Genomic DNA, 21,691 nt, shown 5'->3' on the forward strand with positions numbered 1-21,691 from the left:
AGATACTTTACTTATGCCAACAATAGACAGGGGGAGAATTTCACTCTAATGCCAATAACTTAATAAGCCCCTTATGGTGTCTGAAGTGCAATATAAGATAATGGCTCAGCCACCCAAATGTAGACTCTCAGCCTCCTTTTTTTGAGTTCATTTATTTTTTAAAAATATTTTATTGATTATACCGTTACAGTCGTTCTATTCCCCCTTCATTCCCCTCAACCCTGCACACCCCTCCCCCACCATTCCCCCCTTTAGTTTATGACCACGTGTCTCAAGTTCTTTAGATTCTATATTTCCCCCACTATTCTCGCCCTCCCCCTATTTTCTACCTACCATCTATGCTATTTTCTGTGCCTTCTCCCCCCTTCTCCCCCTCCCACCCCCCTGTTTCTAACCCTCCATGTATTCTTCATTTCTATGGTTCCACTCCTGATCTAGCTGTCCTCTTGGTTTGCTTTTGTTTTAGGTGTGGTTGTTAATAACTGTGAGTTTGTTGTCCTTTCACTGTTCCTATTTTCATCTTCTTTTTCTTATATAAGTCCCTTTAACATTTCATATAATAAGGGCTTGGTGATGATGAACTCCTTGAATCTGATCTTATCTGAGAAGCACTTTATCTGCCCTTCCATTCTAAATGAAAGCTTTGCTGGATAGAGCAGTCTTGGATGTAGGTCTTTGGATTTCATGACTTGGAATACTTCCTTCCAGCTCCTTCTTGCCTGTAAGGTCTCTTTTGAGAAATCCGCTGACAGTCTGATGGGTACTCCTTTGTAGGTGACTGTCCCCTTATGTCTTGCTGCTTCTAGGATTCTCTCCTTCATTTTCATCTTGGCTAATGTAATGATGATGTGCGTTGGTGTGTTCCTTCTTGGGTCCAAGTTCTTTGGGACTCTCTGAGCTTCCTGGATTTCCTGGAAGTCTATTTCCTTTGCCAGACTGGGGAAGTTCTCCTTTATTATTTGTTCAAATAAGTTTTCCACTCATGGCTGTTTCTTTCCCCCTTCTGGTATCCCTATAATCTGGATGTTGGAACGTTTAAAGATGTCCTGGAAGTTCCTAAGCCTCTCCTCATTTTTTTGAATTCTTGTAACTTCACTTTTTTCTGTTTGATCATTTCTTCCTTCCTTCTGGTCCACCCCCTTAATCTGAGTCCCAGTTTCCTGTCCATCACTATTGGTTTCCTGTGCATTTCCCTTCATTTCAATTAGTTTAGCCTTCATATGTTCCTCTAATTTGTGGCTAAAATCAACCAGTTCTGTGAGCATCCTGATCACCAGTGTTTTGAATTGTGCATCTGAGAGGTTCGCTATTTCCTGGTCACTTAGAGTTATCGGCTCTGGGGCTTTGAGTTCTTCTTGAGCCATATTTTGGACTGTTCGTGCCTGTTACATATGAGGAGCAGAGCCCTAGGTGTTCACCAAGGCCAGGCCATTCAGTCGCTGGGTTGTGACACTGTATGTGGGGGCGGGGTCAGAGGAAAGCAATGGCGGACCCTGGGGCCCACACGGTCCATCCTACTGCGAGTGAATGTGCGACTGTGGTCAGCCCACTGCTGCTGAGTTCTTGGCTGGGGCCTGCGTGTTCTGTCCCACTGCTCACTATGCTGGTTTATCTGTGTGTGAATGTGTGACCGCAGCCAGCCCGCCGCCCAGATTCCTCACTGGGCTCGCCCGATGCTGGGCTGCCTTGGTGCCTGGGGTTGGGGGATCTTTCTTGCCTGTCCCTGCTCTGCTGCTGGCTCTGCCCCTCTTATTGGTCCAGTTGAACCGTTGGTTGTTGTCGGACTTCCGCATAGTTCAATTTTCTGTTCTTTGGCTGTGTCTTTGTTCTCCAAACCTTTGTTGTATTCAAACATGGTTGTGGGAGAAGGCACAGTGTTTCCACCTATGCCTCCATCTTGGCAGAAGTCCTCTCAGCCTCCTGTATCCAAAACCCTGACCAGGTACTCCAAGCAGGGTCAGTAGTAAGGTGAGGCAAGCCAAGGTCCAAAGGGAGCAAAATTTAAGGAGGCACTAATTCTCAGGAGCTAGTGTTTGTATGACTCTGAGCACAAGTGCTTCCTTAAATTTTGCTCAGTGGGTGGCTTGTTCTTAAAGAGGTGGTCACTTCCAGGTTCAGAGTTGCAGACCATGGAATCAACACTTAAGGTCAGAGCTTCCTTAAATTTTGCACCCTAGGGTGTTCCTTCATCCTCATCCCAGCATGAATTCCAAGAGGCCATCAACTCCAGGTGGTTCTTCCAAATCAGCCCTCACGGGAAGGGAGATGCAGGATGTGATTCTATGGTAGCGGGGGTCCCATGGCCTGCCCTCCTGTACCAAACATCAGGTTGAAAAGGAAATGCTGATCTCTATTTCAGTTTCTTTGGTTATATTTTGCCTTCTTGTTTGTTTTGTTGCTTAAGATCCTGTTAGAGGTGAGATCATATGGTATTTGTCTTTCCCTGCCTGGCTTATTTCACTCAGCATAATGCTTTCCAGTTCCATCCATGTTGTTGCAAAGGATAGGAGCTCCTTCTTTCTTTCTGCTGCATAGAATTCCATTGTGTAAATGTACCATAGTTTTTGGATCCATTCATTTACTGATGGGCACCTAGGTTGCTTCCAACTCTTGGCTATTATAAATTGTTGCCGCTATGAACATTGGGGTGCATAGATTCTTTGGATTGGTATTTCAGGGTTATTAGGATATAATCCTGGCAGTGGAATTGCTGGGTCAAAAGGCATATTCATTTTTAATTTTCTTAGAAAATACCATACTGTTTTCCATAGTGGTTGTACCAGTCTGCAATCCCACCAACAGTGCACTAGGGTCCCCTTTTCTCCATGACCTCTCCAACACTTGTTTGTTGCTTTGTTTATGATGGCCACTCTGACCAGTGTAAAGTGGTATTTCATGGTGGTTTTAATTTGCATCTCTCTGATAGCTAGCAATATTGAGCATCTTTTTATTTGCCTCTGGATCCTCTGTATGTCCTCCTTGGAGATGTGTCTGTTCAAGTCCTTTGCCCACTTTTTAATTGGGTTGCTTGTTTTCTTAGAGTGGAATTGTGTAAGTTCTTTGTATATTTTAAAGATTAAACCCTTGTCTGAGGTATAATTGGCAAATATGTTTTCTTATACAGTTGGTTCTCTTTCTATTTTAATACTGTTTTCTTCAGCTGTGCAGGAGCTTTTTATTTTGATGAGATCCAATTTGTTTATTCTTTCCTTTATGTCCCTTGCTCTAGGGGACATATCAGTAAAAATATTGCTGCATGAAATATCTGAGATTTTCCTGCCTATGTTCTCTTCTAGGACTTTAATGGTGTCATGGCTTATATTTACATCTTTTATCTACCTTGAATTTATTTTTGTGTATGAAAGGAGTTTCAGGGGAAAAGGGGAAGGATTTACAAGAACAAGTATAGAGGACACATGGACAAAAACAAAGGGGGTAGAAATGGAAGGGAAGTGGGAAGCACTGGGGGGTGGGCTGGGATGGGAGTGAAAGACAAAAAACTGTACTTGAACAACAATTAAAAGAAAGAAAGAAAGAAAGAAAGAAAGAAAGAAAGAAAGAAAGAAAGAAAGAGAGAGAGAAAAGAAAAAAAATGCTGAGGTTTCCCTATTATCTTGTAGCCTCATTCCCCTAAACATTGCCCAGGGAAAAAGAGGGTTAGTGCATGAAAGAAGGAAGGAAGGTGGGAAGGGCAGGCTAATGCTTCTTCCTTGAACACCCTTTGGAGAGGCTTCTGAGCCTCGTGTGGCTGTGGACAGCCTCCTGCAGGGCCCAAGCTCAGGTGGGTCCTGCCAGCCCCACATGCCAGGACAGGAAGCTCTGTCTTTCCTGAATAGATATTGGAGGATGATTTCATAGAAGAAAGTAGGATAAAAATTCTGTAGGATTATAATGTGCTTAGCTATATTTCAAACCCTCTTAAATATATATATATATATATACCAATGCTCTCCATTATATATATTAATGGCAACACCAAGCCATGGGGAGACATACCCTTTGAGATGTTTCTGCAATGGGGGCAATGGGCTTTGCCTGCTGTGTCCTCATCCTCTCTCTCAGTCAGTTCTTTGGTGTGTTTTTGAAAACTCAGAGAGGTCATGTGTCCATTAGGATTAAAACTATAACCTGGTACATTTTTGTTATTATCTAAACCAGTGAACTTACCTAGGCTGACAAAAACAACAACATTAATGAAAATACTCGCTGATGTGTTTGACCACCTACTGAATGCAGGCACAGTTCAAGCAAACATTATGAACATTACGTAATTTGATGCTCATTCTAGTCTTGTAAGAAACCTGTTACTTAGCCACTTTTGCAAAGTAGAAAATTGAGACTAGAAAAACGTAAAAAAATGGCCCATGGTTATAAATATAGAATGTGGCAGAGCTGGAATGCATTTGAGTCCAAAATCTGTGTTCTTGTTGCTCTTACAAAGCCTCATTTTGACCATTTTGGATTTTACAAAATAGAAATAACTCTCCTCCTAATTTGAGATAGACTGTTAAGGGTGGTATTTTGACCCGTGTTGTTGTTGTTGTTGTTGATTGCCTTTGTGTTCCAGGGCCCAGGTAAAGAGGTGGGCTCGCTCAGTGCCGCAAACGCATAGTTCTGCTTCGACGTCTTTGAAGAGATGAGCTCTGAGCACGTAGCTGAGAATGCCTTCTCTCCCTTACGTCTGCTGTCCACCCTGGCTGTGGTGCTTTTGGGGACTGGAGGCAACAGTGCATTTCAGATAGAAAAGGAATGTCCCACACTTGTAGTTGCACCTGGAAGACAATCAAGTGATGGTTTCAAACCCCTGTCGTTACGGAGACTTCACAGAAGCCCAATTCTTAACAGGAGAACATATCCACCTTCACTTTAGGTGACCTAGCACACTGGCCCTTTAAACAGCCGGTGCTGGCTAGTGGCACGTCCCTCAGAGGGACCCGGTGGTGCGCATTTCCGAGAGACCAAACCAAAGCGATGGCTTTCAAGTTGGGTGAGGTAGTCTCGTGATTTAATTTGTTTTTCTCTTACAGGTTATCCTCAAAGTGTTTCCCCCTAAAAATATGTTAAATGACGGCCTTGGTAGGAAAGTTATTTCCAAGTGACTATCCTTACATACTCAATAAAGTACAGGTTTAGATTTACAAGACATTTAAAAAATATTGAACCTTTACAACAAAATTCTCCATCGTGCTTTTATCCTATTTTGGAAGTAGATGTGTTGTTTTTTAGCTCTCTAGTTGTAAAATGAAGCGCTGATGTAAAATATAGACCTGGATGAGCTTCTACAGTAGGTTTGGGCTTTGGGCTGAGCTTAACTCACCATGAGGTAGTTTACTTACTACAAGCTGGAAGGGAGCTTGATACAGGGTGCAGCCAAAGGGGGGGCCCAGGAAAGATTTGGAATAGTGTCCAGAACTCAGTGAATAGGAATGTTGGAGAGATGTATAAGGTGTCCTCACCCCTTCCCCCCCACAGGTGTGAGTTGGGGGGAAGTGACACATAGATCAGGAACATGCAGGGCCATTTTGTAAAGCCACAGCCCTGCAGCTAATCCATGGCCTGGTCATTTAACATATCAATAGCCTTTGGCGGGTCACTTGGAAATGTTAAATGGCTGTGGCCATGCTTGGCGCTAGGGGGATGAAGTCATTTCCCCCCAAGATGTGACTGGGGGGTAGATCCCCTGAGTTACAGTGCCTGCCTGCGTGGGAGCTTGGAGGAGAATGGCTCTAGGACATGGGACCATACCTGCCCAGACTAACAATGGCAGCCCAGTAAACTTGTAATAATACAGAAATACTGGCAGGTGTAACTGATCATGGGAGGAGTTGGAAATAGGGGTACAGAGGAAGATGGGCATGGGGGATTTAAACCCAGACACGGCAGCCATTGGGGGAGAGACACGCGGTTTCAGCAGAGTTAGGACCCCCTGTAGCCATTAGGAGAGAGAGACACGCGGTTTCAGCAGAGTGCAGACCCCCTCTTGGCCAGGTAAAAGGGAAAACCACGCAGCTTTGCCAGAATGGAGATCCCTGCGGCTAGGTGAAGAAAGATGTGCTTTTGGTGGAGTGCAGCTTTGGTAGAAGAGGCCCATGCGGCTTTGGCGTGCTCCCTTTGGCTGAGTGGCCTGGAAACAAGGAGAGACTTTGACTGGAACTTGGTACAAAGAACTCTTGCCAGTAAAAGGTGCCACATGACTTTGGATTAATTGGAGATCCTGCCTGGACAGGCAGGCGACACAGCTCACGTGCCAGCAACCTGAAAAAAACGGATGTGTGCTCTTTTCCTGATTTACGGTACCCGGAGTTGGGACAGTGGGAGAAGGGAGCGCTGTGTGTGTGTGTGTAGGTGTATACCCTTAAAGACTTTAGTATTTTAAGGAAGGCATTAGGCCTGAATAGCATTAAATAAACATTTTGTTTCCTTTTCACAAATCTCTGGCATTGAGAGATGTCTTTCCAATTGGCGGCGGACAGAAGAGCCTAATAGATATTAGTATACTGTCCTTGGGAGGGGCCCCTGTTTTCTGAAGCAGTTTTTGGCATCCCTCGGTGGGCCAAGTATTGCCCCCACCTCGGACCCTTGTTCGGTAACAAGCTCAGGTGGTGGGGAAGACCTAATAGACATTCCTGGAATTAAGAGGCAGGCTATGAAACTAATGAACTATTGGACGTTAATTGTAACTGAACATTTCTTAATTTAAAAAATATTCAGAAAAATACAGGCAGGTTATTTGTAAAATGAGTATGATCTTATGAATCAAATCAAAGCTGGTGAAAAAACTTCCCAGTCAAAAGAAAAGGTTCCAGGCAGGCTTGTCCCATTGCCCTCAGTCTTCTGACTTCTTTTCTTAGTGCCTGCAAGAGTGCTCAACTCCAGGCTGTAATCCAAACAAAACATGCCATGTAATATGAAAGAATGGATCTGTACATTACAATTAAGTCCCTAAGCTATCAAATGTATTCACTCTCTTAAAGGTTTTACCAACAAATGCTTCAAATTATCGGTTCCTTTAAAATTTGTTATGGTTGATTATAAAAATAAAGAGGGTTTATTCTTGTGAATTAATATTTTTCATGCAAAAGAAATAGTGAATGACTTTAAGGAGAAATGTAATACCCTAGCCAAACACAGTAGTCACATCTGTAAGTATCTAGAACTATCCTTCCAAAGAATATTGCCATCAATTCTTGAAGTCATAAAACAAATAACGAATGTAGCATTTTTAAAATCGGGGAATCCAGAGCCACATTCCCAAAGCTTCAGATTTGCAAGAAATGCTTGAGTATATTCATTTATAAGTAGCCCTTGTAGGTCTGTTCAAGGATCAGCCCATAGGGAGGCTGAAGTATAAGGAAAATGGAGTGAGGCATTTTTAGCAGGGTTTGTAAAGAGATACTTGAAGGGATAAAAATAGCCCAAAGCAAACAGACTTGCTAGAGGAAACAGTTAATGCAACAGAATCTTTAACTTCACAGTAAAATCTGGCCTATTTGGTTGACATACACAATACTGATATCTTTAACCGGTTAACCAGCCTTTCAAAGAGAAAAACATAAAATGTGGTTGCAGTCACAAGTAAATTTCCTTAAATGGCTTCATTATACAGAACTCAGCACTTTGTTACATTCTTAGCTAATTTGTAATCTGCAACTCAATGCGGGCATTCTGGTCTGATTTTACTTGAGATGGAGAGATTCCTAAATTATATTCTTGAAAGGGCCTATTTGACTTTCGAAAGTGGTTATCCGGATAAGATCTTGTGGTGCATATTTCTCAGCTCTTTGAAGTGAATTAACAGCTTGTGGGCATCAAAAAAAAGGGCAGTTGGATAAAAACAGAATTCCTTTGTACTTCAATAGCTACTTTGTTTAGGCTCTTCACTTTGAAATCATCAGAATAAGGATGATATGCGATTCTGTGAGAAGATGGATGGATTTTGTTTGGATTTTGTTTAATCGCCCTTAGTGTGGGCAGTTTGGGGGGATGGCTATAAATGTGAATTTCCTGTCTTACATGGAAAAACAAGAAAGCATCGGCTTTGTTGTTTCAGTTTTTACATTTGGAGTTCCAGAGCACAGCTGTGCGGACGACGAGGCTGCAAGACCACTGGAAACTGGGCTTTGCGAAGGAGCCAGGGGTCCAGATCCTTGAAGTGCCCCTGCTGAGGGTGCCCTGAGTATGGTCATCTGCTCGCCCAGAGAGGACACTGGACTTGGGACCTCAGCCTGGGACAGGTAAACCTTTGCAGCCACAGCCACAAGAGAAGGCTCTAGGCTTGAGAACTAAGCAGGCAGAAAGCTAGAGTATTTAGAGTCCACCGCTCACTGCAGTGCTAATGTCCACTTCAACGATAAGCAGAACCCCCAGGTAAAGTGAACACCCACGCACTTGAATGCGTTGCTTGTGCTTGTAAAAGTTTATGACTTTCGACGCACAGCCATGAACTTCCTCTTTTAGCCTTACTGGTTGGTCGTTGTTGTTTCTGTGTTACTTCGATATAAATTCAATCTCTGTGGGTGCCCGATAATGAAAATTTTGAGTTGAACTGAGGTAGACTGTTATATTGGACCATCTGGAATTATAATTTATGTTGTCAGAATTGGAGGATCTCAGGTTCCAATGATGCCTTTTACGTATTATTGTTATTATTAATCCTCACTTGAGGACATGCCAATGATTGTAGGGGGAAGGGAAGAGAGGGGGAGAGAAGGAGAGAAGCATTGATGTCAGAGAGACACATCTACCTGTAGCCTCTCGTACACACCCCAAGTGGGGATCGAACCAGCAACCTAGATATGTGCCCTGACCTAGAATCAAACCCATGATCTTTCAGCTTACAGGATGACACTCCAACCAACCGAGCCACACTGTCCAGGAATCAAAGATGTCTTTTTATGTGGCCAACAGAAAAGTTTGGGCACTTATATAAAGTGTATAGTTATAATTCATAAGTTGAGCAATTTCTAGAAGAATCACAGGAGGAAGAAAAGTAGAAATGATAGGGGACTCAATAGTTGGAAAATTTTAGTTTAAGGTAAAAAGTTATAAGTCTAGCAGGTAATGTATATGTTAAAGCTTTTGTTTCAGAAACTACAGATAAGGCCCATCCTGGCTCCTGGGAAAACAGCAGACCACCTGAGGCACTGCTAGAAATTACCTCCTGGGGGCAAGTTGGAGGCACCTGGGCCTTTGTGTTCCAGGGAGAGAAAGACGACCACCCTCCCCTGGGAACAGCTAACTGCCCAGGACAGGGATGTTGGAGCTTCTGTCACCTAATCCTCCCTGAATCTCAAAGCCCTTACCGCACATTGTTCATTCCCTGGTACGAAAGTGTTGGCCTGGATAGAAAAGACAAGGTGGTCTGTTAGGGTATAAACCCGACATCCTCTCAGATCACTGGCCATCTGAATAAAGTGCCCATAAAGATTCAGTCACTCTCATTGCTTATTGTGCAGCCCAAATGCCGGTGTCTTTTCCGGTTTCAGGAACTTTGCATGTTCATCTCTGTATTTTTCCGAGTGGCCCTTGGATGGTGTACCAAGGTCATCCCTGGATCACAGATTCCAGGCCTGCATGCTTTGACTGCGATTCCTGCCCATGGCCAAATTTCCCCCACTTACTCTGATTGCTTCTGCTTCCCAAAATGACAGTGAGAGGTAGCCTTACCCGTATGTAACCTCACATCCAGCCCTTAGGACGCTTCATGATTTGGTATGATTTTATCTTTCTAAATACAATTTATTGATGTGTTGCTTCTTGCTTTCTGTCCCCTAGGCTGTCAAGAAGCTCAGGGGAAACTAAAAAAGTGGCCAGGCTCAGCTGACATGGCAAACACAGCTGTGGTTCCCCACCTGCCTCCGCTGAGACTGCATGTCACGGGGCTTTGACTCCATACTGGCACCTTAGGGAAGGACTGATGTCTTTGACCACCCAGGGCTACCTTGTCTGGCATAACTGCCGAACTAGCCTTGTGGTCCCTAAGATTGTCCAGGGTGACTCAGAGTGAACCCCTACCAACTGAACCAGCCCAGTGAGAAGCCCTCAGATCTTCAAGGTGGGTCATCCTTTCCTTTTCCTTATCCTTCCCAAGGAGACTAGTCTTTCCTATGGCAGAATTCTCACCCCTTAAGCAAGAAAGTAAATGTATATGCAGACGACTCTGTGATTCTTCAAGTTAGCTGACCTTTACTCACAGAAAACAGGGCAGGTGCAACTGAAAGAGATAAACCATGCTTCTTAGCAATGTTTTTATTTTTCTACTGTTTCACAGAGACTGCCTGTCCTTGCTTTGGTTTGCATTGGTTAAACAAATCATAGCATGCCATTAATTGTACTTGCTCCAAAATTATGATCAACACCACTTCTTTCTTAGGTTACCTTCAACTTGCTCGCAACGTCATTTAAAGGTTGCTAAACCTCAGAACGCCTTTTTCCAAAGGAACTATGTTATTTAGCATGAACGGAACTAAAGGTACTTACTCAGTGAGCAGAGCTAACCTTCCCTGGGGCTGAGGCATGTACAAGGCACTCACACCCACGGCCTAATTTAATTTTCACGAACCCCTCCCAAACCAGGAATTATTGTTTGTTTTTTTCCATATTAAAGATGGGAAACTGGGACTCAGATTTAGTTCTTTGATGCACAGTGACTGACTAGATTTTCAAACCCAGAAAGTCTGACTCAAGACCCCAGCTCTTAGCTCTGAGAGCTGGGACCTCTACGGTAGAAAATGAAGTGGGAAGAAGGCAGGGAGTTTTCTTCCCCTTTTTTCTCACAGAGGAATGAGCACAGGTGAGAAATTACACTGGCAGAGTTTTTCCAGTTTACAAAGTTCATACTTGCACTTATTTCATAGGAAAATGTGTTTTTACTTTAAGAAGTGTCCCTCCCCACTTCTTAATTCCCACTTTCTGATCACCAAACCTTTCTCACTCCTGGCCTCCTGCCGGGTCATTGTGTCAGTCCCCCTGGATGTGGCTTCAGGAGCTCTAAGCCGAACACCTGACTTTGTGCCCTTGGTTGGTGACAAGCTTGGGTGAGGCACTCACATCTGAGGGCTCAGTCTCCCCCTCTGCAAAATGGGCATTCCAATCCTGCCTCCTTCCTGAGGCTGCTGGGAGATTCAAAAGTTAACAGCAAAGAAAATGCTTGATAGTTGTTAACTTTATAATCACAGGCTGCCAAGATGTACTGCTGTTTACGGACACAGGGAAGGGGCCCCTCGAGCCCTCTGGTGGGGGGGCACTCCTTCTTTTGTTGGGCCTCTCCCTTTCCTCCTCTCTGCTTTCTCTGGTGGGAAGAGTTTTACTCCTTTGCCTTGTTTTGGGGCTTGTTTACTGCCAAGTATATTCCCTGGGGTATAATTTTGCAATCATTCTGCATTTTTATTTTTATCTGGTGGCAATGATTCAGAGAAACGGTTTTGAGTATTTTCCCCAGATATGCGAAATTTGAATCCTAGCTCTCCCTTTCAGTGAGTTCGGGACATACTCCACTTCACAACTAGTTCAATACCTCTGCTCATGTCAAAACTTAAACGTTTGTTTTTTTAACATTCAACTTTGAATGAACTGATACAATAAATCTAGCATCAACCACTTCTCCTAACTCATGTGTTCGGAAACTTCCATCAGGTGAACCACTCCGACCACACTGGCTCCTTGTAATGAGACGGTTTCTCAAGCCCCACTATCTCAGAATTTAGATTTTTAATGACTTTATGTTGGATACAGCTGTTATGCTGGACAGAACTGAGCAAAAATGCTGTAATGCATAAATCCTGATAAAGTATTGGTAACATGGTACTATTAAACATTTGCCAGTTGCCTGGAGGACTTTGCACTGAGTCACTTTGCCTGCCCTGTTCCAGGCAACTGACGGCCTCCACCCTAGTAACACAGTCCCAGAACTCGTTGCAAATACCTTCCATTGCCCACACTGACCCCCGAGTCTCCAGCTTGCAGATGCAGTACTGCCAGGAACAGCCAGTCACGAGTGGTCAGGCCAAGGACATCGAAGGAAGGTGAAGGCCAAGGGCAAGTAGCCCATCAGTTGAAACATTTCAAGTTTAAATTTTGTTTCATTTTAATGCTGGGAATTTTTCTTCTTATTAAGCTGTTACATTCATGCCCCCTACTCAGTGATGGTGGGGGGTGGGGGAGAGAAAGAAAAGAAAAAGGAAAAAGAAAACAAACTGGGAAAAATGGGGCTCATGTAGTTCAAAGAACTTTTCTGTAAAAACAAAATTCTAAGAGTCTAATATAGTTCAAACGCAATGCACGCAGGCTGCATTCTAAACCAGTGCATCACTGAAGTAGAAGAAATGAACAGCTCTCTTCCCCAAAGCTTTCCTCGCTGGGCACGAGTTTCTGGAGGGTGTGGCCGCCCGCTCTGCCCAAGGGGGCCCTTGGTCATGGAGTGGTAGCCTGCTCTTCCCAACGAGTAGAATCATGAAGGTCAATGATTGGGCCATGATTTGTCATGGGCTGCCTCGGCTTCTGCTAACTCAAAAAATGTGATTGGTTCAAAATAGATACGTTTAAGTCATTTTAGCATTGATTTTTTCACACGTGATTTACTTAATGCCTGGATTTGTCCCAAATGAACCCGGGGACTCTACTTTTGGAGCCTCTGCATTGGGTTGTGTCATCAGTGACTTGATCAGGTGCCCTGTGACCTGGGTAGCACCGTTTTCTCCTCCGAAATTCAGGCCATCGCACCTTTCCTCCTGGACTTGCGTTTCTATATTAATTAGATGATTCGAGCACTTGATTTCATCTTCATCAACTTGTATTATATTTTTCCTCACGATCCTCTGCCTTCTTCCCTCAAAGAATTACTCAGTCAATGCTCAGAGCACACATTTCCTGGCTATGCCTCCCAGACCACGTTTCTGTCCTTCTCCACCCTTCCTTTTTATTCTCGTAGGTGTGTTCATTCTCTGCTTCTCCTTGGGGAAAGAGAACATTTACTGGGTCCACTGGGGTACTAATTATTTCCTTACAGACTTACCTCCCCTAAAAACAAACTGAAATATTGCTTAATAATACTAAATGAAGCCAAACATTATGTAAGAATCAGACATTTTTCTTCCCATTGTGATGGATGAGAGCTTCACTTTAATCATAAAATCATTGCTAAATAAGTAGTTTGGCATCTTTGAATCATTCACTGTGTTTTAAACAGCACAGGATACGTTTGATACAGTGAAACACAATGCCATCAGAATTAGATTGCAGTTTCTATTTCCTGAAAACAGGTACAGGTAAGAATGTTGCATACAGGACATGCCAAGAGTCATACAAACTAAGCACACTCATGAATATTCTTAATTTCTTAGCACCCCAAGACAGGAATTGTCAACAGAATTCTGTGAATTCCACCTGCCTGATGAAGACAAATAAAAACAAAACAGAAGAAAAAAATATATATATAGAGAGAATATCTATGTAAAATGAAATATATCCCAAAGACAATCTTTAAAAAATATGGAAAATTTAGAAATCTGTATAAACATCATGTACAATGACCTCTAACAAACACTGAATTTTGAAGATAAACCTTTTTCGTTATTTTAAAAATATTTAGTTTTGAGTAAATATTACCCTTATATGACTTCACTCAAAAAGTACAAAAGAATATATAGGGAAAAACTCCTTCTCACCAAACCCCCAGCACCTCAATCCCCAAAAGCAACCGATGCCGTGAGTTTATGTCTCTTCCCAGAGGCATGTGAACCACATAATCAAATTTGCTTAGTTTTCTCCTTCCCTTTCCCTTTAAAACAAATGTTGACATTTTTCACTTGGCTGTATTCACTTCACAATGCAGGTTAGAGCTTCTCTCATTGTAGGTTAGTATAACTTAGCCATAAAATGCAAATCATATCTTTTGGGTGCATTTTATATACATTTGTAATTTTGACACACATCACCAAATTGTGCTTCAGAGAGACTGTATAGATGCATTTCTTGCATTCAATATTATTTGGTATTAGTTTCAGGTGTCTAGCATAGGGATTAGATGGTTATATAATTTCACAAAGTGCTCACCCTGATATTTCCAGTACTCACCTGGCAGCACACACAGTTATCACAATAGATAAATACTCAAAAAGAAAAACCTAATTAACAATGGCTGTGGTAGATAGCATGGGTTAAAGGAAAATGCCTTTACTTCAAGTAAAGGAGATATGTTTCAAAAGAGCCTGGAATGTGGGTGGAATATACACAGGCAGGCGAAACTGACTATGGAGTTACCTACAGGGCGGGGCAAAAGTAGGTTTACAGTTGTTCATATGGGAAATACAATAATTAATAAATAATAACACAACTGCAAGCCTACTTTTGCCCCACCCTATATTTGCATGATTAATAGGTTCAAAATTCTTATTTGTCCTGCTAAAAATATTTCATTTCTAGTCATCAACATTCACATCTTTACATGCCCCATCTTGTAGACAGCTTACTTGGCTTATTAGTTTCCCAGTTACATTCGGATTTATTGACGAATCAATGACAGTATTAGAGAAATTAGCCACCCCCTGCTTCGGGATTGACAGGGAACATGGCACCACCCAAAGACGTCTCCTCCTCCTTCAACAGAGCAATGAGGAGACTCGGTTGCTCAAGGAAGCTTCACCTCCCTCCCGGCCGTCATTCCAGGGCAGAGTGCCAGAGGGCTGTTGCGTGTGCAACTCTGTTCTAGCTGATAGATGCTGGCTGCTTTATTGTGTCTCTCATTTAAGAAAAATATGGCATATGATGGAAGATAAAATTTGAAACACAGTATTTTATGAATTAATCTCTTTGATCTTGACATTACAAAATTGAGGGCCAAGAATGAGAGGAGGAGATAGGCCAAAATAACAAATAAATCGTTATCAGTAAGTTGAACATTTAAAATAAGTGTCACCTGGCGTTGTCTTGAACCAGACACCCAGATGGTCGAAGCGCTGAGGAGTGAACGCTTGCAATTAATGCTGTGGTAGTGATAAAAACTTCAGAACAGATAATCGCATCTTTCTTGATGAAGAACAATATCGTCTGAAAAATAAACCTTCCATGGTTCCACAAGTTGTGGTTTGGAAACAAGCATTCTACATAGGAATTGTATCTAAAACAAAGAATCATAAAACATACTTATGCAATCCCACATCGGCTTCCTCTCCTTCCACCCTGTGGTGATGGCTCAGCAGACTTTTAACAGCCTGTGACCATCATTTTGATGAGAAACTTTACTGTGGGCAATAAAACTGTGAGAGTGAGCAATCATGATAATGATTAAAATAAAAATAAAAGGAATGCCGTGTATTTGCTTCCAGTTTTAATTAATACTTTTATCTGGGTCATGATTTCCTTAGGTCAGAGGCTGGCACTAGTTATTTCTAAAATGGGGCCATGCTTTTGGTCTGGGAAGAAACACAGAAGAAGTAAAATGAGAAGGTTGAAATGAGGCACATGCCTTGAATTTTCGCAGCTCTCCAAGGAGCTGGAAACCCTTCCTGGAGTGGTCCACGTCTTCCTTCCCAGGACACGCGGCACTTTCTCTTTAAAGAAACCACCCAGGCCTGAGTGCAGTTTCTGAGCTGGCCAGGCCTCTGAGTTATGGCATTCTTTTCATTGTGTTGTTACTCAGTGGGAGTTAATAAAGTACGAGTTAATAAAGTGAGGAAAGATATTTAAAACTATATTAGTATCTTCTTTTGTGTACAGATTATTTCATTTTATTTTTTAAAAGTGTTTTTATTGTTGTTCAATTACAGCTGTCCACATTGTTCTTCCATGACTCTCCCCCGCTCTGCCTACCTCCAACCTTCCACATTCGATCCTCTCCCCAGTTGCCTTTGTCCCTGGATCCTTCATACGCGTTCCCTGAGGACCCTCCCCCTTCTCTCCCCTGTGTACAGACTTTAGGGATAAGTCAGAGAATTTAGTTTTTGCATAGCTTTCTTTTGCAACAAGCTCCAGTGGAATGTATAAATACGACTCCATATACTCAACCTTGTTATATTGTTATACATTACTGTAACACATTACAAAAATATTTAAGGCATACATTATATATATATTGTTATATATTTTAGTACGCTAATTAGGAAGTTGGGTGGGGATCCTCGGGTGTAAAATCAAGAAGCAGTGGAGAAAATTCAATTAATTTTTTTCATTGTTTTTTCTCAAAACCCTTTTCCATTAAGGCCACACCCTGGCCATCTATTCCCTTGTCATGCTGATGGCCACTTCCGCATCAGCGGAGGCCACCTGCTTTTTCAGTGTAAGAATTCATTTCAGTTTCAGTTTACATATAATTTTTAGAAAATACAGGGATTGGGAAGGGAGACAGAGAGAGAGAATTTTCAAATACCTGCTTTATTCAGGGCCTTGATGTTCTAGTCCCATTTTTAATTATACCTTTCAAATATTTATCATCTAGAAGCATGAAGTGGGCAGAGCTGTCCCACCAACACATTCGGGCAACACTAGAGAGTTAGGGAGGATGAAGGGCAACACGGAATGGAGGCCGATCTCACTCGACGACCTACTGTCAGAGTCCCTAGGTGAGAATAAGAAAGCAGTCTCATGGTGGCAGAACGTGCACCCTTTTCTTTCCATGTGGAAAACAAAACAAAAATTCTGTGTGCTGTTAAATGACTTCCTTTCTCTTTATTGCAGCAGTTCTATGAGTTAAAATGATGAGTTTTCTAATACTTCATAAGCTGGAAAATGCTAGATATAGAAATGAAACAAGTTTTTTTTTTTAAAAAAGAGTCTTAGGCTCAGAGAATGAACAGGCATTTTGGACCCTAACAATGCCTCCCTACTCTGACTGGTGTGGCTCAGTTCATTGGGCATCATTCCACAAAGCGAAAGGTCACCCGTTCAATTCCCAGTCAGGGCGCATGCCTGGGTTGTGGGTTTGGTGTGTGGGTGAGGCATGCATGAGAGGCAACCTCTCCATGTTTCTCTCTCACACTGATGTTTCTCTCCCTCTCTTTTTCCTTCCCTCTCCATCTCTCTAAGAATAAGGAAACAAAATCTTTTAATAGATGCCTTCCTGAGGGAATTCTTCAGTGAACTTGAGCCTGAGGAATCTTCAGAGGCACCAGATCATTAGAACACACCCATCTGTGGGATGGTGGATGGAAATATGAATACAGAATAAAATACAGTGTTTTTTTTTCACCAATTGCAAAAAAGACACACTCGTTGAATTTTAATGAATGGATGTATGTTTTCTAAGAGTTTGCGTGAATTAAATATTGCATGCTACACATTCATGAAGCCAAGAGCTCAAACTAGCAAACCCACATTAGCATAAATACGTATAGGTTCTGGGATGGCCAGACAGAGCAACAGGGAACAAATGCAAATTTCTGTGATTTCCAGGGGGAAGAGGAGGCAGAGGGAGAGATTTTAATGTTGAATAAAGTCATATGGAATCATATTACTGAGCCTTCATCTTTTTCAAAGATGTTATTTATTTATTTTTGAAGAGAGGGGAAGGGAGGGAGAAAGAGAGAGAAACAGGGACGGGTTGCCTCTGGGCTCCAGGCAGGGACTGAACCCTCAGTACAAACACGTGCCTGCCAGGGAATCAAACCTCTGACCCTTTGCTTTGCAAGAGGATGCCCAGCCAACTCAGCCACACTGGCCAGGGCTTAAGTCTTTATCTTTTGAGGTCTATCTCTGAATTTCAGCAGGTTCACCTCCTTCCAGTGACTACAGATGCCTGGACGTGGGGACTCGAGACCCCGGTCAACACTGCACCCATGCCTTCTTCAAACACGGGTCTTCTGCTCGGGGCCATTTAAGCTGCCTCCCTGGTGGTTCTGCCAACAGATGCTTGTCTACACATGTCGGGTGTCAGGCACAGCGCTGGGTACTGGATGCACCCCGAGGACAAAACAGCCCCTGCTTCCCTCGTGGAGCTTATAAACATGTAAACAGCAAACGTGGGAGTGCGTGTACAATGACCTACGTAGAGGAGCATGGTGAAGGGATAATGTGGTGTGTTAGTTAGCGTCAAAGCCAAAGGGGGGGATCTTCTCTTAGTGAATTCTCAGAGGAGGCCTCTTCCAGAAAAATGAATGAAATAGCAAGGGGACCCCAATCTGGGCGAACATCAGAATTCTGCCTTGTACAGTGTGTGTTTCCGTCTTTACACTGATACCTGCAAGTCACACCGAACCTTGCAAGGTTCTTCCTCATTTCGCCCCACGTTCTATTTGTAGAACACTACTCGAGCAGCAGAAAGACCTGGTTTCCAAAACCGCAGTTACTCACTTCCTGCAACACATGCCACAAAGTTTTAGAATCAACGTGGAACTCTTTACCAGGTGGAAGATTTGTTCTTAGGAAGTGACATTTCCTGAGTTCTTACTGCCCCCTAGTGTTTTTTTTCTTTGTCGTCCTTGCAGTTTTCAAATGGTTATCCACAATGGGATCGCCTGCGCTGCAGGAGGTTTTCTCAGTGTAACAGGTGAGGTTTTGTGCCAGGTGATTCTTTGCTGTGATGGACTCTTCTGTGCATTGAAAGTTGCCTCACACATTAACGTTTCTCTCCCTGTTTCTCTCTTCCTTCTCCTCTCTCTAAAAATAAATAAAATCTTTTAAAAAAGGTGTATAGACATACTGATATATAGCAGTATTCATTGCCTCTACCCACTAGGTATGAATAACATCACTTCCTCCCAAGCTATGACCCTCAGAAATTTCTCAGACATTGTTAGCGCGCCCTGGGGGTCAAAATCACCAGGGGTTGAGAACCAACGTTCTATCTAGCGTGGGGCAGAGAGAAATGCTTTTACAAATATCTCGTAAATATAAATATCTAACATTCTGATAACAAAAATGAGTCATTACTAGATTTTTCAGTTTGGTTCATTCAACGGTGTTTCCCAACATTCCTAGGACTGTAGAATTTGTAACTGTGGAGTTAAAAAAATTGCTATGCAGTTTTCGAATAGAAAAAGGTTAAAAGAAATCAAACTGTAGAAAATCAGTATGCCTCAAATATATTGTTTTATTATCAAGATGGAAATCTTAGAGGAGTTTGCTCTGAATTACTCTTTTCCCCGCTTCTTCTGCATGGCCGGAGCGGAACCCCTTTTCTAGTCTGGGGCGGCAGCCTCCTACGGGCAGGGGATGGGAGTCACCGACTCAGCATCAAAACCATTGCCCCATTTTCAGATGCTTGAATTCCCCCTCTAGCTCACTCTTGCAAAGCTCTGCAGGGCTTAAAAAATTAATCCTTATTAAATTTTGTACTTTTGGATTTGTTATATCCTGAATGCACTACGTTACCCAGATTTCCCCTTAGATTCTTGTCATCTACAAATTCAAATGAGTTGTCATCAAGGCCTGCTATGAAGTCATTAAATAACATTCCCAATGACTCTGTTTTCCTTGGGTGTGACGTGAGGAAAACCCCTGAAAACCCCTCTGGCCGAAAACTTCAGCCATGGCGGCAAATTGCTTATAGTAATGAACTGTGTTTCTGGGTTAAAGCCCGAGAAGTCTTGTTAAAATGAAAATGTAACATCTTACAGGGGTAATCACTTAAGTTTTGAGGGCAACAAGACCAGGACTTGAAGCCAGGGGAATTTGGAGACTTAATTTGCCTTCTAATTCTCTGCCTTTCTCCCACTGAAAACAGAGAAACTAGCACCAGCTTCTGAGACTTGTTGTAACGATTAATTCGGTGGCTTATACAATGCACTTAGTGGTCCCAGGCATGTGGTAGACCCTCAGTAAATAATTGCCTTTGATTACATGTTTACAGCATTGACTTCAGGGAAAAAAAGAACCCAAATAGCTAAGTGTGTTTGGTTTTTCCAAAGTGCTTCAACTTACGAAACCAGGGGTCTCTAATTTAAGGGCTTTTTTAGATTTCACTAGAGTGTTCTCCTATAAAATGTTATCTGTCACCATCCTCACTCAGAGGAATATGTCTGGGGAAGAGGTGGCTCTCATACTACACCATACCGGTTTTTATTTGATGCAAATTAAATACACACACAGATTTTCCCCAATAAATATTAAAGGTTCTTCACAACATGAGGATGAGCCAGTGTATCGACCAGCTTCCTAAATTGTTTTTCTGGAATAAGTCTGACACGAGAGGACTGCCACTGCACACCAGTCACCCAGAGCCGATGCCTGAGCTGGTGCCACCTGCAGAGTATCAAGGTGGCCGGACAAATGTGGGGGTTGGCGTGGTGTGAGTGTGGGGTCTTAATTTTGAACCTACTGGCTTGAGCACAACTTCGTATCTTCTTCATCTCAAATGTATACATTTTAAAAAGCTTTATTGACATGTTACGTGTAATAAATTACACATATTTAAAATAAACCATTTGGGCCCTGGCTGGTGTGGCTCAGTGGATTGAGTGTTGGCCTGTGAACCAAAGGGTTGCCGGTTTGATTCCCAGTAAGGGTACATACCTGGGTTGCAGGCCAGGTCCCCAGTAGGGGGTACATGAGAGGCAACCACACATTGATACTTCCCTCCCTCTCTCATTTCCTTCCTCTCTGTCTAAAAATAAATAAATAAAACCTTTAAAAGAAAATAATCCATTTGGTCAATTTGACAGTTGAATACACACTAGCACAATCAAAACCCCACATTTCCATCACCCGTTAAAGCTCCCTCACCCTCTTTTGCAATCCACTCTGCCTTCAGCCCCATCCTAAAACAACCACTGACTGCCATCTGTCACTGCACATGAGTGTGCATTTTCTAGAATTTTTATAAATGGGATGATATAGCATCTACTCTTTTTTGCGCCTGGCTTCTTTTACTCAGCCTAATGGCTTTGAGAGCCTGTAGGAATCGTGACGGGCCCCCTCCTACTGCTAAGGGGGTTATTTTCGTGCAGGCCCGCCCCATCTTGGTTGGAGTTGAATGTCAGAGTTGAAACTTCGAGAAGAAAATGCAGGAGAACATTTTTGCGTCCTGATTGTAGGCAATGCTTTCTTAAAATGCCAAGTAAATAGATGACAAATGAAAAAAAGATAATTGGATTTCATCAACGTTAAAACATTTGCTCTTTGAAAGGAGCTGCTAAGAAAACAAAGTGGCAAGTTACAGATTGGGGGCAAATACCTGTACACGTCTATCAGACGGAGGACTGGCACTAGAAATAATAATGAACTCAAAGACAAAAGTTTAATTTTTGAAAAATAAGCAAAACATTCGAGCAGGCACTTCACAGAAGGACACATAGGCGTGGCCAATAAACACATGAAAAGATGCTGAGGATTTTCTTTTCAATCAACAAAATGATAAGTGTATATTTTAACGCCTCTAAAATGAGGTCACATCTTACAATTGGTGAACTTACAGTCAGTGGGCTTCTTTTTATGGGAAGTTAATATTTTTATTTTCAGAAGCTAACATTTATCGAGGATGAACATTCCGCAGTGTTCTCAGAACCTTGTCTGCATTTCATCTTGGCAAAACCCCATGAAGGAGGTGCTGTATTTAAACCTATCTTCACGATGTTGCTGTTATTAGCATGATTAATCAAGTCAAAACCTGTGCTATTTTCATTCAAGAAAATACTGTGTATGTAAGTACAAAACAGGTGAGGACAAATGAGGTGGTAATTGAACTTAACCTTGATGGACGAAGGCTGTGGGATGGGGGAAGAGGGAGGAAGAGATGAGTTGGTGCCAGAAGATGAGTTGGTCT

The sequence above is a fragment of the Sturnira hondurensis genome, unplaced genomic scaffold (genome assembly GCF_014824575.4).
Source record: "Sturnira hondurensis isolate 20B ecotype Veracruz unplaced genomic scaffold, ASM1482457v3 Scaffold0001872, whole genome shotgun sequence".
NCBI lineage: Eukaryota > Metazoa > Chordata > Mammalia > Chiroptera > Phyllostomidae > Sturnira > Sturnira hondurensis.